Source organism: Eleutherodactylus coqui, chromosome 6 (assembly GCF_035609145.1).
Source record: "Eleutherodactylus coqui strain aEleCoq1 chromosome 6, aEleCoq1.hap1, whole genome shotgun sequence".
Taxonomy (NCBI): Eukaryota; Metazoa; Chordata; class Amphibia; order Anura; family Eleutherodactylidae; genus Eleutherodactylus; species Eleutherodactylus coqui.
In genome coordinates, this window is record NC_089842.1 from 21,487,983 (window position 1) to 21,502,864 (window position 14,882).

At 43.9% G+C, this 14,882-nt stretch overlaps 1 long non-coding RNA gene across 1 annotated transcript in view; it reads left to right on the top strand.

Moving 5' to 3' along the window:
• Nucleotides 1–394: 394 nt before the first annotated feature.
• The window catches only part of LOC136631935 (uncharacterized), an 808,093-nt gene continuing 793,605 nt past the window's right edge, over nt 395–14,882 (top strand). The window contains exons 1-2 of the long non-coding RNA XR_010793100.1: nt 395–752; nt 1,950–2,007. This is a non-coding gene — a long non-coding RNA (uncharacterized lncRNA). The remainder of the gene's footprint in view (nt 753–1,949; nt 2,008–14,882) is intronic.

Here is a 14,882-nt window from a genome sequence, read left to right on the forward strand (position 1 = left end):
AGGAGGGGGGATCCCTACCTCACCTCAGAAAGAGGCCATGGATTCCCTGGGCTTATTTCCGGGTATCCATACCCTCTATCTGTACAAGTTAACACCCCACAGGATGTGCCCTCGCCGGAACCTAAGGTCTTCTGCACTATCCCTAAGCAAATGGGAATTCCACTGACAATCCATTTTAGGAGATCGGGACAGGCGCAGTACTAGTACATTTCTCCATTTTTCTGGTAACGTACGTGGTTGGCATTATCGGAACAGGCTCTTCATCTTTTTCAAACAAGGGAAATTTTGGTGTCACATTATCCAGTCCCTTACTCATACTCTTTTTGATCAAAGGGATAATACACGGGGGCGTGACCTGAATGCCTACCGAGCCAGTCACACCTTACTGAGCTCTCCCGGCTTAATCTCTTCCCTAGCGACTCACAAGCGACAGAAAGAGGGAATAATCAGCTTATCAGCATCAGCAGAGATAAGAGACACAGCGGAGATGTCTAAAAGGAGGACATCCAAACACCCTCCACACAGAGTGTCGGATTTCTTCACAGCCCGCACTGCCGGCAGAGACGGAGCAGCAGTCACTGATAGCCCCCCCCCTCCCTCCTCCTAACACTGAGGGAGAAGATGTGAGCCCTGCAGCTGCTGCTGCTTGCTCTGAAGAAGCTAACACTGCCGGCACTGAGACAGGAGGAAGCGCTGGAGGCTCTGCACAGCGCAGACTACCACAGGCACCCCGAGAACAGCGTCAGAGAAGGGTGAGTGAAGAAACCTTCCCCCATAATTCAGGCGGGAAAGCAGATAAAATGGCGCCCACAGCTAAATCTCAGAGAGAGGGAAACCCTTCCCCCTCCTCAAGCCCAGAAAAACAAAGGCCAAGAATAACCTCACCATCCCCCTCAACCCCTAACCTGTGCCTATCTGAAGATCCGATGCTAACCCTCCCTTCCTCAGACCAACCTGCTTCAGAACTCTTTATTAAAAATATAATGGTTGCGCTGAGAAAATCAATGCACAATGATTTTAATCTGCTATCATCCGCTGTAAACGCATCCCTCCAAGATCTGGGCGAGCGTACGGAGCATATAGAAAACAAGATGGAGGAGTTAACCACCTCTCATAACAATTTGATTGACTCTCATTATTCCTTAGAAGACGAAGTTACCGCCATTAAAAACAAGCTAGCGGATTTAGAAGATAGGAACAGGCGTAACAACATAAAGTTCCGTGGGATACCAGAGAACATTAACCAATCCAACTTGAATAAACACCTCTCTCAGCTCATTAACGCCATTCTCCCAGATATACCAGAGTCTGAACGCATCATTGATAGAGCCCACAGACTCCCCAAACCAAACTTTCTCCCTGCTGAAACCCCAAGAGATGTCATAGCACGTATTCATTTCTTTCATGTAAAAGAAGCTATGATGCAGGCATCCAGAAAAATGGGCACTCTCCCAGAACCTTTCACAAAAATTCAGATGTTTGCTGATTTATCTCAAGCAACAATCCAAGCAAGGAAATCCTTCGCTCCGATTACCACAGCCCTACGCGCAAATAAGATCCTATACAAGTGGGGTTTTCCTACGAAATTATTAATCCACAAAGAGGGGTCCCTCCATGTGATTTCATCTCCTCAAGAAGGCAACAAAATCCTAATATCATGGAATATCTCCATACCAAAGGATGCACAAAACACCACAGCTGCAAGATCAAACAAAATCCCCAATTCCTGGGCCCGAGCAACAACCACTTGAAAACTAATCCCGGTTGGATCTCATACTCTCACATCTCTCGACTCTCCTTACCCTGAGTAAATTTTCCCAAAGTACTCCAAGTGGAAGAGATTGACTTTAGGTGAACTTTTACCCGTTCCCCACAAGTATGCAGGCAATAATCCCTGCTTTCCACACTGTTCTATGTTTCTGCTTTGCTCTCTTACCTTATCTTTGCAGGAATCAAGATTTAAGTGCTACAACTCTTCGACTTAAAGAACATGATGCCTTTCCAGCAGTATGTATAAGCATTAATGTTGTTGTTGTTATTGTTTACACGGTCTTTTACTATTCTCAGTGTAGTACCTGTCACTTAATTAATAGCCATGTCACTTAAACTTACATCCCAAAATGCAAGGGGGTTAAACTCACCTTTTAAAAGAGCGTCAATATGGAAAGATGCCAGACAATCAGGGGCAGAAGTGATATGCGTACAAGAAACTCACTTCTCTTTCTCAGCATGTCCAAAATTCACCAACAAAAACTTCCCTCTAATATATATGTCCTGTGCCCCTAAAAAGCAAGCGGGAGTTCTGATTGCTTTCAAATCAAATATTAACTTTATTCACAAAACGAGCCTTGTAGACCCAAAGGGCAGATACCTTGCTGTGGCTGGCACTATAAATGAGTGTCCCATCACGATCGCTAATATCTATGCTCCAAACAAATCGCAAATCTTCTTTTTAAACAGGACAATAAAGAAAATAAAAAGAATACAAATGGGAAAGTTGATAATTTGTGGCGATTTTAATAGCATCCCGGATAGAAATCTAGATTCAACAAACAAACATAGGACCTCCCCCACACTCTTTCCTTGGCTACACAAAGAGGCATTATATGACTCATTCAGATGCCTAAACTCCTCATCTAGAGAATTTACCCATTTCTCCCACAGGCACAAATCATTCTCACGTATCGACCTGTTCCTAGTAGATAGATGGACCCTCCCATTAGTCACCTCCTCAGAAATAGGTACAGCCACATGGTCGGACCACGCCCCAATAACATTAAAAATAAATTTAGGACACCCCAAAATAAACACAAAAATTTGGCGCATCAATGTCCCTCTAATTAAATCTCCAAAGAACAAAAACACAATAACCAAAGCTTTAGAGGAATACTTTAGTTTAAATGAGGACCCAGAGATAAGCCCCTTCACCTTATGGAACGCCCATAAAGCGTTTATCCGGGGCATACTAATCAAACTAAACTCCCAACACAGAAGAAATAAACAAAAGTCAATAGATGAACTCCTAAGTCAAATACAAATAATTGAAAAGAGATTACAAACATCCCCTTTGAATACAGATCAAATAGAATTGAGCAATCTTAGAAGAAAATTACGGGCTATTCTTATAGAAGAACACAATAAAAACCATATGTTTATGAAAGCCAACTACTACTCTCATCATAATAAGCCGTCCAAACTGATGTCAAATAAAGTAAAGCCAAAGCACATCAAAGCAAAAATCCCCTTTCTAATCAAATCAAACAACTCCAAAACTAAACTTACTCATCCACAAGACATAGCTAACGAATTTAGCTCATTCTACGCCAACTTATATAACCTAAAAAATGACATAGCAACACCCCAACCGAACTCAGACACTATCAACAACTTTCTACAAAAAATGTCCCTCCCCAAAATTGATCCCTCATGCTATACACTAGACGATCCCATTTCAATAAAAGAAGTCATCTCCGCGATAAATCTACTAAAAAACTATAAATCGCCCGGACCTGATGGCTTTACAAATGAATATTATAAAACGTATGCTCAAACACTATCTCCTTACCTTGCCTCTATTTTTAATGAAGCTATGCACTCAGGAGGTATGCCCTCGGAGATGCTTCAAGCTACTATTGTCACAATCCCTAAGCCCGGAAAGCCAGCAGAAACACCCGCAAACTTTAGACCCATTTCCCTCCTCAACTCTGACACAAAACTACTATCAAAAATCTTAGCGTTAAGGCTACTCCAAATACTCCCAAATTTAATACATAGCGATCAGGTGGGCTTTGTTAAGGGCAGACAGTCATCTGATGGCACAAGGAGGCTTATTAACCTCCTAGCCGGGGTGGGGTCGAGTCGGGCGCCTTCTCTCCTCCTTGCCCTGGATGCAGAGAAGGCGTTTGATAGACTTCATTGGGGCTTCATGTTCGCCACTCTGGAGAAGTTCGGTGTGGGAGGTAGTTTTCTGAGGGCAATCAAGGCTCTATACTCCTCCCCATCTGCCAGAGTATTAATAGACGGGACCTTGTCCAAGCCCTTCCTGATAACGAACGGCTCAAGACAGGGCTGCCCCCTATCGCCATTGCTATTTATAATGGTAATGGAACCGATGGCAGAGCTCATCAGAACCTCACCTTTCATCAGTGGCTTCCCTAGTGGAGGCAGACAACACAAGATCGGATTATATGCCGACGATGTAATTCTAACGCTGTCTAACCCACTAGAATCTTTAAGAGCAGCACAAAACATCATAGCAGATTTCAGTAACACATCCTATTATAAGCTAAACATAAATAAGTCCCAAATCCTGGGAATAAACATCCCCTCCTTGTTGAAACAAGCCATCCAATCCGAATTCAGGTATACATGGAAAACCACGATCCCATATTTAGGGATAACCATATCCTACCCACTTTCAGAAATGATCTCGGCTAACCTAGACCCCCTATGCCTCTCAGTTCAGGAGGAATTGAATTCTCTGAGCAAATTTGAATATTCGTGGATTGGGAGAATCACGCTTTACAAAATGATAATATTACCTAAACTTTTGTACATCTTCCGCACAATGGCTCTCCCAATACCACACACCAAAGTGATGGAATTCCAAAAGCAACTATCTAAATTCATATGGAATAACAAAAGACCTAGAGTTGCATCCACGATTCTATCTCTCAACCGCAGGCAGGGGGGCCTGGGAGTACCGGATCTATGGGCATACTGCCAGGCCATAAACCTAAACATATCCAAGTCCTGGTTTGATGAGATGCACCCCTCCCCCCCATGGCTCTATATTGAAAAACAATTCAATAAAAACAGAGGGCTAAACTCCCTTCTATTCGCAGCAACATCAGCCGCAACTATTTCTCATTCTCCCTTAGATCTGAACCTACAAGGCCTATCCCCTCCAATGTTAGCCACTTTACAAGCATGGAACATCTGCAACCTTAAATTAAAAGCGAGCTTAAGTAAAAAAGAAATCAAACTTCCAATAGAGACCCTTACATATTTCATCCCAGGGCTTTCAACTTTAGCTTGGTCGAAAGCAGGAATAACATGTATCTCAGACCTATATTCAGAGGGAAGGATTCTCTCCTTCCAAACAGTAAAAGACAAATATAATATTCCTTCCAATGAGCTATACACATATTATCGGATACGGTCTTGTTTAACAGCATCTCATCTGGAAAAATGTTCACTACCTATCAAACTAATTTCTTTATTTTCCGGACAAAAGCAACTAAAGTCTTCACTGACAGGAAGACTCTACAATGTCCTTGCAGGAGATCTAGGCCCAAAAAAGAAGATGCATCTATTGAACTGGGAATTAGACCTGAGAAAATCATTTTCTATTGACCAATGGTTGACAGCCTTTACCTGGGCAAACAAATCTACCCTGTCTGCAGATCTTCTCCAAGTATATTACAAAATCCTAACCAGATGGTATTATACACCCTCTAAATTAGCAAGATACATTCCAAACATCGACAAAAACTGTTGGAGGGGTTGCAGCCAAGTTGGCTCCCTTATACACTTATTTTGGGACTGTACATTTATACAGTCCTTCTGGAGAGAGATTTTCCAAATTGTTTGGAGAGTTTCGGGCCATATGATTCCTAAATCTCCGGAACTTGCGCTACTATTACTGAACTGCAGCAATATACCTCCTCATAACCGAAAGTTGGTGTCACTTGCTGATGGTGGCGAAATTGGCCATAACCAGGAAATGGAAATCTACAACCCCTCCAACAATATCTGAAGTACTAGATATTATGGCAGATCACTGCTCATATGAAAAGATACTCGCTTTGGCAGGGGACTCTATGCCCAATTTCCTTCATACTTGGAACCCCTGGATTAGATATATGCAAAAAAAAAAAAAACCCTTGACTAATTGAATATATATATAAGAAACCTTACTGATGTTAACTGAGGACGTGATGTACAAGACCGTTTAATGTTTTAATGTTTTGAGATAAATGTAAAACTGTTTCAAAGTTTTTCCTCATAATTCTGTTCGGCGTTATAAACACTACTTATGTAAAGTCAATGGAATCTGATGCTCATACTACCTGCTATTTACATTGTTGCTGGAAAAACAACTAATTTACACCTTGCATTTTAAGATATATGGATCCTTAACAATGTATAATTCAAAGAAAAGATTTGACTTGTAACACAACTGTATTTTGTAAAACCCAATAAAAACTATTTGAAAAAAAAAAAAAAAAAAAGGGATAATACACGTACAGGAAGTTATATACCCCACCTCTTTCTACTAAAATCATATCCAGGGCCACTCTAGGGCCATGGATGCAGTGGGCCCTAACTGGTCAGCTAACCCTTGTAAAGCATCTCTGGTGTAGTTTACAAACCTCTGCTGATTGTAATAGATATAATTCATCCAATCTAGATTATTATTAACAGTGACAATAGCAAATAAGGACTCAAAACCTGCTTTAACCTGATCTCTAGAATTAAATTAATCTCGCACCCCCCTTGGCACTCCTCTTGCATCTATGTATACATGTGGATGGCTAGTGTACAGTAGTCAAGGGTGTGTGTTAGAGGAATTGTACCACATTATAGCATGTAAAGGATATGCAGGATCATTAGTTTTTTTTCAGTGTGAAGTGTGGATCCAAGTGGGCTTTCCTTCGAGCTTGACTGCAGTTGGGTGAACAACATCTGGTAGGGACATTCAAACCGGGTTTCTCTCTCAAACTTTTTCACATAGACCCTGTCACCTGGTTTCAGATTGTGACACTCATCTGTAGGACCTGGGAGAAAAGCAGACTGCAGAATGCATTATTGACAATTCCTTGGAGAGACCTATGACAAAATTAACAAGAAAATCATTCCCCAAACTCAGCTACTGTGGCATGTATCCTCCTAAGAAAAAGAAAAACTAATAGAAGACACTCAATTCAAAATTTACCCATTTTCTTCATTGCCTTTTGTATCTATTTTCCCACTACTCCGCGGATGGTAGGGTGTGTGAAAAGCCTGAAATATACCCAAAGCAGACATGATGTGTTGCATTATTTCACCTGTGAAGTGTGTACCTTTGTTTGACTCAATCACTTCCGGTACCCCGTATCTGCGGATTACCTCATTCATGAGCTTCTGTGCGGTTACCTGCTTATTTACTTTGGTAACAGAGTAGGTCTCCAACCTGAAAAGAAATCAACAACAACAAGCACATATTCATGCTTCCCAACAAGTGGGAGCTGAACGTAGCCAATTTGCAATCCCTGAAATGGGTAGAGTGGTCCCGGCAAGCATGATATGGCAGATTTACTTCCGCCCTGCTGCTTACGGCAAAGATCATGCAAAATTGGACAAATGATGCAGCAGCTACAGAAAACCCAGGAGCCACCCGTCCTCGTTCAAGCGTCGACATCATTGCTGCTTTGAGAGGTTCGTCTTTCCGTGCATCAGCTGGGCCATCATGGGGCACAGGGACCATGGTAGGCAAGTTCTGTTGACTGTTCGCCATACACCGCCCCTTTTTAGTCCATTTTTCCTTTTCTTCCTTGCTGGCTTGTAACTGTAAAGTCCTTAGTATATCAAAGTCCAAAGTTTTTATCAAAGTCCAAAGTTATTATCAAAGTCCAAGTTGTTAGTCAAAGTCCAAAGTTATTGTCAAATTCTTCTTTTCTTCTTTCTTCCACGGCTTGAGGGCCGCTGCTTTTGCTGTGTGGTCTGTGATGGCGTTGCCTCTCGTTTCTCCGGTGTAGGAATTGGTGTGAGCTTTCCACTTTGTCAGGTAGAAGTAGGGTCTCCGTGAGACTCTGCCCCGCTGCATCATTCTTAATTGGCTGTCCTTGCTGAGGTAAAAAACTGTCTGGCCTTCCATGTTGGGCCGTAATCATGAGCTATGCCAAATGCATACCGGGAGTTAGTGTAAAGGGTTGCCGTCTTACCTTCTACCACTCTACACGCCTCAGTGAGGGCCTTTTTAGTTCCGCTTCTTGTACTGCGACATGCGGAGGCATTCTGTTTTTAGGACATCTTGTTGTGTGACCACTGCATATCCAGTGTGGAGTCGTCAATCACCCTGGTACCATCTATAAAAAAACAACTCAAAATATGCATTATTAACAAGGGCTTTCAGTAACTTTTTTAAACTTAAATTTTCTTGTTGCATCACTGCTAGACAATCATGCTGATATTCTATTTCAAATAGATCAGAATCTTGTTGCAAAAAAAAATAAATAAAAATGGCTGATTTGCAAAACCTAGATCATCTATGCCTTCTCCTCCCCCCCTTTGAACCCGAGTACTCAATTGGAACAAGAGTACCCGGGTTTAAGGTAGTACAACATTATAAAAAGATTTGATGGATGCAGATAAGGCCTGTAAGATGTTAGCACCAATAACAGACATGAGTTACATCAGGGCAGAATAATCTACAAACACCTATTCATATTATAAATGTGAGATCCTTTAAGCAAATTCATTATTAATCTGTTCCTGCCTGCAATGTCTTATCAAATTTGAGAGAAAAAAAACCAAAAAAAAAATAAAACTTTTACTAGCTGCTCAAGATCCTCACCCCCTCCCTTGTGGACAAGAGGGATGAAACACATTACGTACTTTTACATCATCTAGCTCCACCCCTTCAATACTGGTCGCTTGCGTCTTTTTTCACAGCTTCATTTACGCTTAACAGTCTAAGCATCCACATCTCAACCAAGTAAAGTCTTATGCATGGGGGGGGGGGGGACTTTTATCCCCAGTCATTAACTCTCATCCATCCATGCGCTCAAGTCTGCTCTGTCACCCCCTTTGAAGGTGTACCAGTACATACAGATGCACAGACAAAAAAAGTTTGACAAACATACATACATCAGTTGAAAAACATTGAGGTGAGTGCTATAATGTTATAAAGTACATGATTCTATTGAGATGAGATTGTGAATGAGCGCTATTTTTGACAAATTATGTGAAAAAAATTTGCTAAGTGACTGAGACATTCTATCTTTCTTATCTACTGAAGCTATTATATGTTATATTAAACGCTGAAGTATTTTAGAATACGTGGGTATCTTTCAGCCCCCTTGTCTGTCTTTCTCTGTCCTTCTCTGTATTTGACCCTGAACAAAAAGTGAAGTCTGAAAGCCCCCACATTTTCCAAACAACTGTTATCTCTATGAATATGCATTCACCGACTGAATAAGTTGTTTTAGTTTAACTATTCCCTGCATTTGAACTCATAATTAACACATATGCTGGGACCTTCTGACAAATTTAACATGTTTTGCATTTTCAACCCCTGTATTCTTAAAAGCCCCCAGAGAATGTGAGTGGGGTAAACTTCCTTACACCTGTATGAAAAAGAGACCAAGACGTGTCCATTTGTGATCAGAACCCAGTAAGAATATAGCTTAGAAATTGCTATATTTCCTGCCTTGTAAGACAGTATAATTAATTAAATTCATTTCAAGCTTTCATTCCATTTAAGCAAGCAAAGATATTTTCCAGGGTCAGTATTGCATTCTCTCTCGCTTTGTTATCTCTTGACCTTGAAAACTAAACACAAGTTGCAGCTTCATGTAAACAATCTTTCTCTTCTAAAAGCAAGCTCAGTTAACTATTTGCACATACAGTATATACATATATACACACATATATATATATATATATATATATATATATATATATATATATATTATCTATCTTGTATTATACACCTTTTCTTCTTTCTCTCTGCCAACAAATCACATGCATTGTAACTTTCTTCTCGACTTTGCTTGTTCCCCTTATTTCTCTCCCCTACCTAACTGCCAATGTAACCTTCAATAGACACTCTCCCGACACCCTCTTGATCACTTACTGTACTTTCCAACATTTCACTTACGGATACTTTTTTAAACAAATAATGTGTACATACTTAACTTTCTCTGACTGTCTCTCTGCTTCTCACTCCAGCACTTTCTAGAAAACCTTGGTCTTTCAAGGCACGCTTCTTGGTCCTAAAGACGTCCCAGTCACCATACTGTAATCTACCGTGCGGGTCCTTGTTACACATTTTCATAAGTTTTCTTACATTTTACAGATTGGAACTCTTGTCTCTCCTACTGTCTCTCCTCCATCAATTGATCCGCACGGCGGCAGCCCTTGAGGGGCTCTGTCTTCTTTAATAAGGTCTTACGCATATTAGAACAACAATGATAATAATAACACGCTCCATAGAATGCATCCCTCTTAATTTTCAAATTGTCAGCCCCTTATATACCGGCAAAACAACCGAGGGTCCCTTTTCCTATGGAACCAGCCTCACAGAATGCATCTCTCTGAAATCAAATCGTTAGCCCCATATATAAGGCAAAACAACCGAGAGTCCCTTCTCCTATGAAGCCTGTCTCACAAAATGCATCCCTCTTAATTTTCAAATTGTTAGCCCCTTATATACTGGAAAAACAACCGAGGGTCCCTTCTCTTGTGAGACTAAATGAAAAGAAAGAGGAAAAAAATTCTGCAGATACAACAAACAACCTTCACTATTGCTAAAACGCTACGGACTTCAAAGTACAAATAGACTACAGACTAGTTTCTGGGTGACCGATTGGTGCGCATATCACGGTCAGTGGTCCATGACGGCAAACCCGAAGCCCACGAGTTACCGTGTTGAACTCTTAACCCAACCCGTCCGGTCACAAACCACAGATAGTCCCTCCTGCTGCAAGACTCGCAGTGTAAAACACAACATAAATATATGCTGGTCTTACCTGGAGTTCTGTGAGTTGATCAGACTCGGTTTGCAGCAGGACGGCTTCCCCGTGGCGTGGATCCGGATGGACAGGGCTGCACGGCTCCGGTTTTGTCGCCCCACGTTGGGCGCCATTTGTCAGGGTAATATTTCTTGCGTACAGCACCAATCAGGCCCACCCCACTTGCCCCGCTGCTGGCGGTAAAGAAGAAAACACTACACGGAGGTCTGGTATAGTTCCTCACACGGGGACATGACTGCGCTGCCCTTTATTACAGATTACATGAGATCTTATACCCTTTGGTCTCATCACTAGAAATGGGTGATGGGCTCATTGGCTCAACTCCACCGCATAACCATATATGGGAAGTCCAGATCTCCAGCCTGAGACAGTGAAAGTTCAGATGCATAGTTGAACAGTCGATATCTTGCTACGGCGCCTCTGGAAAAACAGCCAAGTACACGCGGCCTTCGTATCTGGTTATTCCTTGTGTTCAAGATACATTTTGTCTTCGCTTTGCAAGGCCTCTTGGCATATCTGATATAAGGCGAAGTATTAAGTTTTTCATAGAGTTAGTACTTATGAGAATAAAGTTAGTATGCATATAAAAAGAAAGGCACATAACTATGTCTATATAAATGTATATATTCCAGTGTTTTCTTTTCTACCTGCAAGGATATATATATTTCCTTCTCACTACCGCCAAGCCACCGTGCAGAGGCCTAGGTGCTCAAAGGTGTGGCTGTTTTTCACTGAGAGCGCAGACGACCGACAAACAGTGGTGTGCAAACTTTGTCGCGCCAAGATCAGCCGGGGAGCCACCAGTACCAGCCTCACCACCACCAGCATGCACAGGCATATGATGGCCAAGCACCCCACAAAGTGGGACGAAGGCCGTTCACCGCCTCCGGGTTGCACCACTGCCTCTCCCTCTGTGCCCCAACCTGCCACTGAGATCTAACCCCCCTCTCAGGACACAGGCACGGGCGTCTCCCGGCCTGCCCCCACACCCTCACCTCCGCTGTCCTCGGCCCCATCCAGCAATGTCTCTAAGCGCAGCGTCCAGCTGTCGCTAAGAGAATCGTTGGGGCAAAAGCGCAAATGCGTCAGCACGCACCCTCACGCTCAAGCTTTAAATGTCCACATAGCCAAATTGATCAGCCTGGAGATACTCCCCTACAGGCTTGTGGAAACTGATGCTTTCAAAAACATGATGGCGGCAGTGGCCCTGTACTACTCTGTCCCCAGTCGCCACTATTTTTCATGGTGTGCCGTCCCAGCCCTGCACGACCACGTCTCACGCAACATTGTACGCGCCCTCAACAACGCGGTGACTGGGAAGGTCCACTTAACAACGGACACGTGGACAAGCACAGGCGGGCAGGGCCACTATATCTCCCTGACGGCACATTTGGTGAATCTGGTGGAGGCTGGGACCGAGTCAGAGCCTGGGACCGCTCACGTCCTACCCACCCCCAGAATAGCTGTCCCCATCTCGGTGCTGGTATTAGCGGTGTTGTATGCCTGCACCCTCCAACATCGGTTTAATCTGCCAGTGCACCGACTGCTGTGCGACGTGCCCACATGGTGGAACTCTACGCTGCACATCTTGGAATGGCTGTATGAGCAGCGTAGAGCTATAGTGGAATACCAACTCCAACATGGGCGGCGTAGTGGGAGTCAGCCTCCTCAATTCTTTACAGAGGAGTGGGCCTGGATGGCAGATATCTGCCAGGTCCTTGGAAACTTTGAGGAGTCTACCCAGATGGTGAGCGGCGATGCTGCAATCATTAGCATCACCATTCCCCTGCTATGCCTCTTGAGCAGTTCCCTGCAAAGCATAAAGGCTGACGCTTTGCGGTCGGAACAGGAGACAGGGGAAGAGAGTATGTCGCTGGATAGTCAGAGCACCCTCATGTCTATATCTCAGCACATTTTGGAGGAGGAGGAGGAGGAGGAGGGGGAGGAGCCTGAGGAGGAGGAGGAGGGGGAAGAGACAGCTGGGCCCACTGCAGAGGGTACCCATGCTGCTTGCCTCTCATCTGTTCAGCGTGTATGGCCTGTGGAGGAGGAGGAGGAGTAGGAGGAGGATCCTGAAAATGATCTTCCTAGTGAGGACAGCGATGTGTTGTGTACAGGTACCCTGGCACACATGGCTGACTTCATGTTAGGATGCCTTTCTCGTGACCCTCGCGTTAGATGCATTCTCACCACTACGGATTACTTGGTGTACACACTGCTCGACCCACGGTATAAGGGGAACCTTTCCACTCTCATTCCCGAAGAGGAAAGGGGTTCGAGAGTGATGCAATACCACTGGGCCCTGGTGGACAAACTGATGGTAAACTTCCCATCTGACAGCGCTAGTGGCAGAAGGCGCGGTTCCGAGCGCCAAGTAGCAGGGGAGGCGCGGAGATCAGGCAGCATGTTCAGCGCAGGCAGGGGAACACTCTCCAAGGCCTTTGCCAGCTTTATGGCTCCCCAGCAAGACTGTGTCACCACTCCCCAGTCAAGGCTGAGTTGGAGGGAGCACTGTAAAAAGATGGTGAGGGAGTACGTAGCCGATCGTACCACCGTTCTCTGTGACGCCTCTGCTCCGTACAACTACTGGGTGTCAAAGCTGGACACGTGGCACGAACTCGCGCTGTATGCCCTGGAGGTGCTTGCTTGCCCTGCCGCTAGCGTCTTGTCAGAGAGGGTGTTTAGTGCAGCTGAGGGAATCATCACGGATAAGCGTACCTGCCTGTCAACTGCCAGTGCCAACATGCTTACACTCATAAAGATGAACAAAGCCTGGATTTCCCCAGACTTCTCTTCTCCACCAGCGGAGAGCAGCTTTACCTAAACATTCTTCTCGCTGCAACCGCGGATGCAAGCATTGTTCTCTATCACCGTAAAAAAGGGACATTTGCCTTTGTCAATCTGTGTATGATATTAGTCCTCCTCCTCCTGCTCGTCTTCCTGAAACATCATGTCATCACTGCCAATTTTTCTGCGGCCCAAAAGGTTCATATAACTTTTTTCAAACAATATTTCTATGTTTCTAACTAAAGCATTGAAACTTCAACATGAACCAAATTTTTTAGCAGGGCTGCCTCCAGGCTCTGTTACAAATTAAGCCACAGTAAGCTAAAATATTAATGGGTTTCACCTGCCCTCTCGGTTGAGCAATTTTTCTGGGGTACATTTGTACTGTTGGTACACTAATTTTTTGGGCCCTCGCCTACACTGTAATCCAAGTAATTTTTCTGGCCTTCGCCTACACTCATGGTACACCAATGTGTCAGGGGTTGGCCTACACTCTTGCTACAGAAATGTAACTCGGGTCTGCCTGCCTATACTTCTGCCACAGTAATGCTACAGGGGTCTGCCTATACTTCTGCAACAGAAATGTTACTTCGTTTTGCCTATACTTCTGCTCCTGAAATGTTACTGTGGTCTGTCTATACTGTTACAACTGAAATGTTACTAATACTGGGCTCTGCCTATACTGCTGCTACTGAAATGTTACACGGCTCTGCCTATACTGCTGCAACTGAAATGTTACTGGGCTCTGCCTATACTGCTGCAGCTGAAATGTTACTGGGGTCTGTCTATACTGTTACTACTGAAATGTTACTGGGCTCTGCCTATACTGCTGCAACTGAAATGTTACAGGGGTCTGTCTATACTGTTACTAGTGAAATGTTACTAATACTGGGCTCTGCCTATACTGCTGCTACGGAAATGTTACTGGGGTCTGTCTATACTGTTACCACTGAAATGTTACTAATACTGGGCTATGCGTATGCTGCTGCTACGGAAATGTTACTGGGGTCTGTCTATACTGTAACTACAGAAATGTTACTGGGGTCTCCCTAGACTTCTGCAACATAACTGTTACCGGGGTCAGCTTATACCTTTGCTACAAGAATATTACAGGGGTCTCTGCATAGTATGGGTGCACTACATTTTCCCATCGCGGTGTTCTACGTATCTGGCCCTAAAAAAAACCCCAGACTGACTAGGGCATGGAGTGTGGGCCGAAGCCAACCTGTATTTTATTTCACGTTACCGCAGCTATCCGGGGCACTGCATTGGGACAAACAAAAGGAGCGATACAGCGCTAATGAGACGTTCACAGCTACGCTAGCATTGGAGTCCGCTCTAGGCCCGCGATTGCTGAGG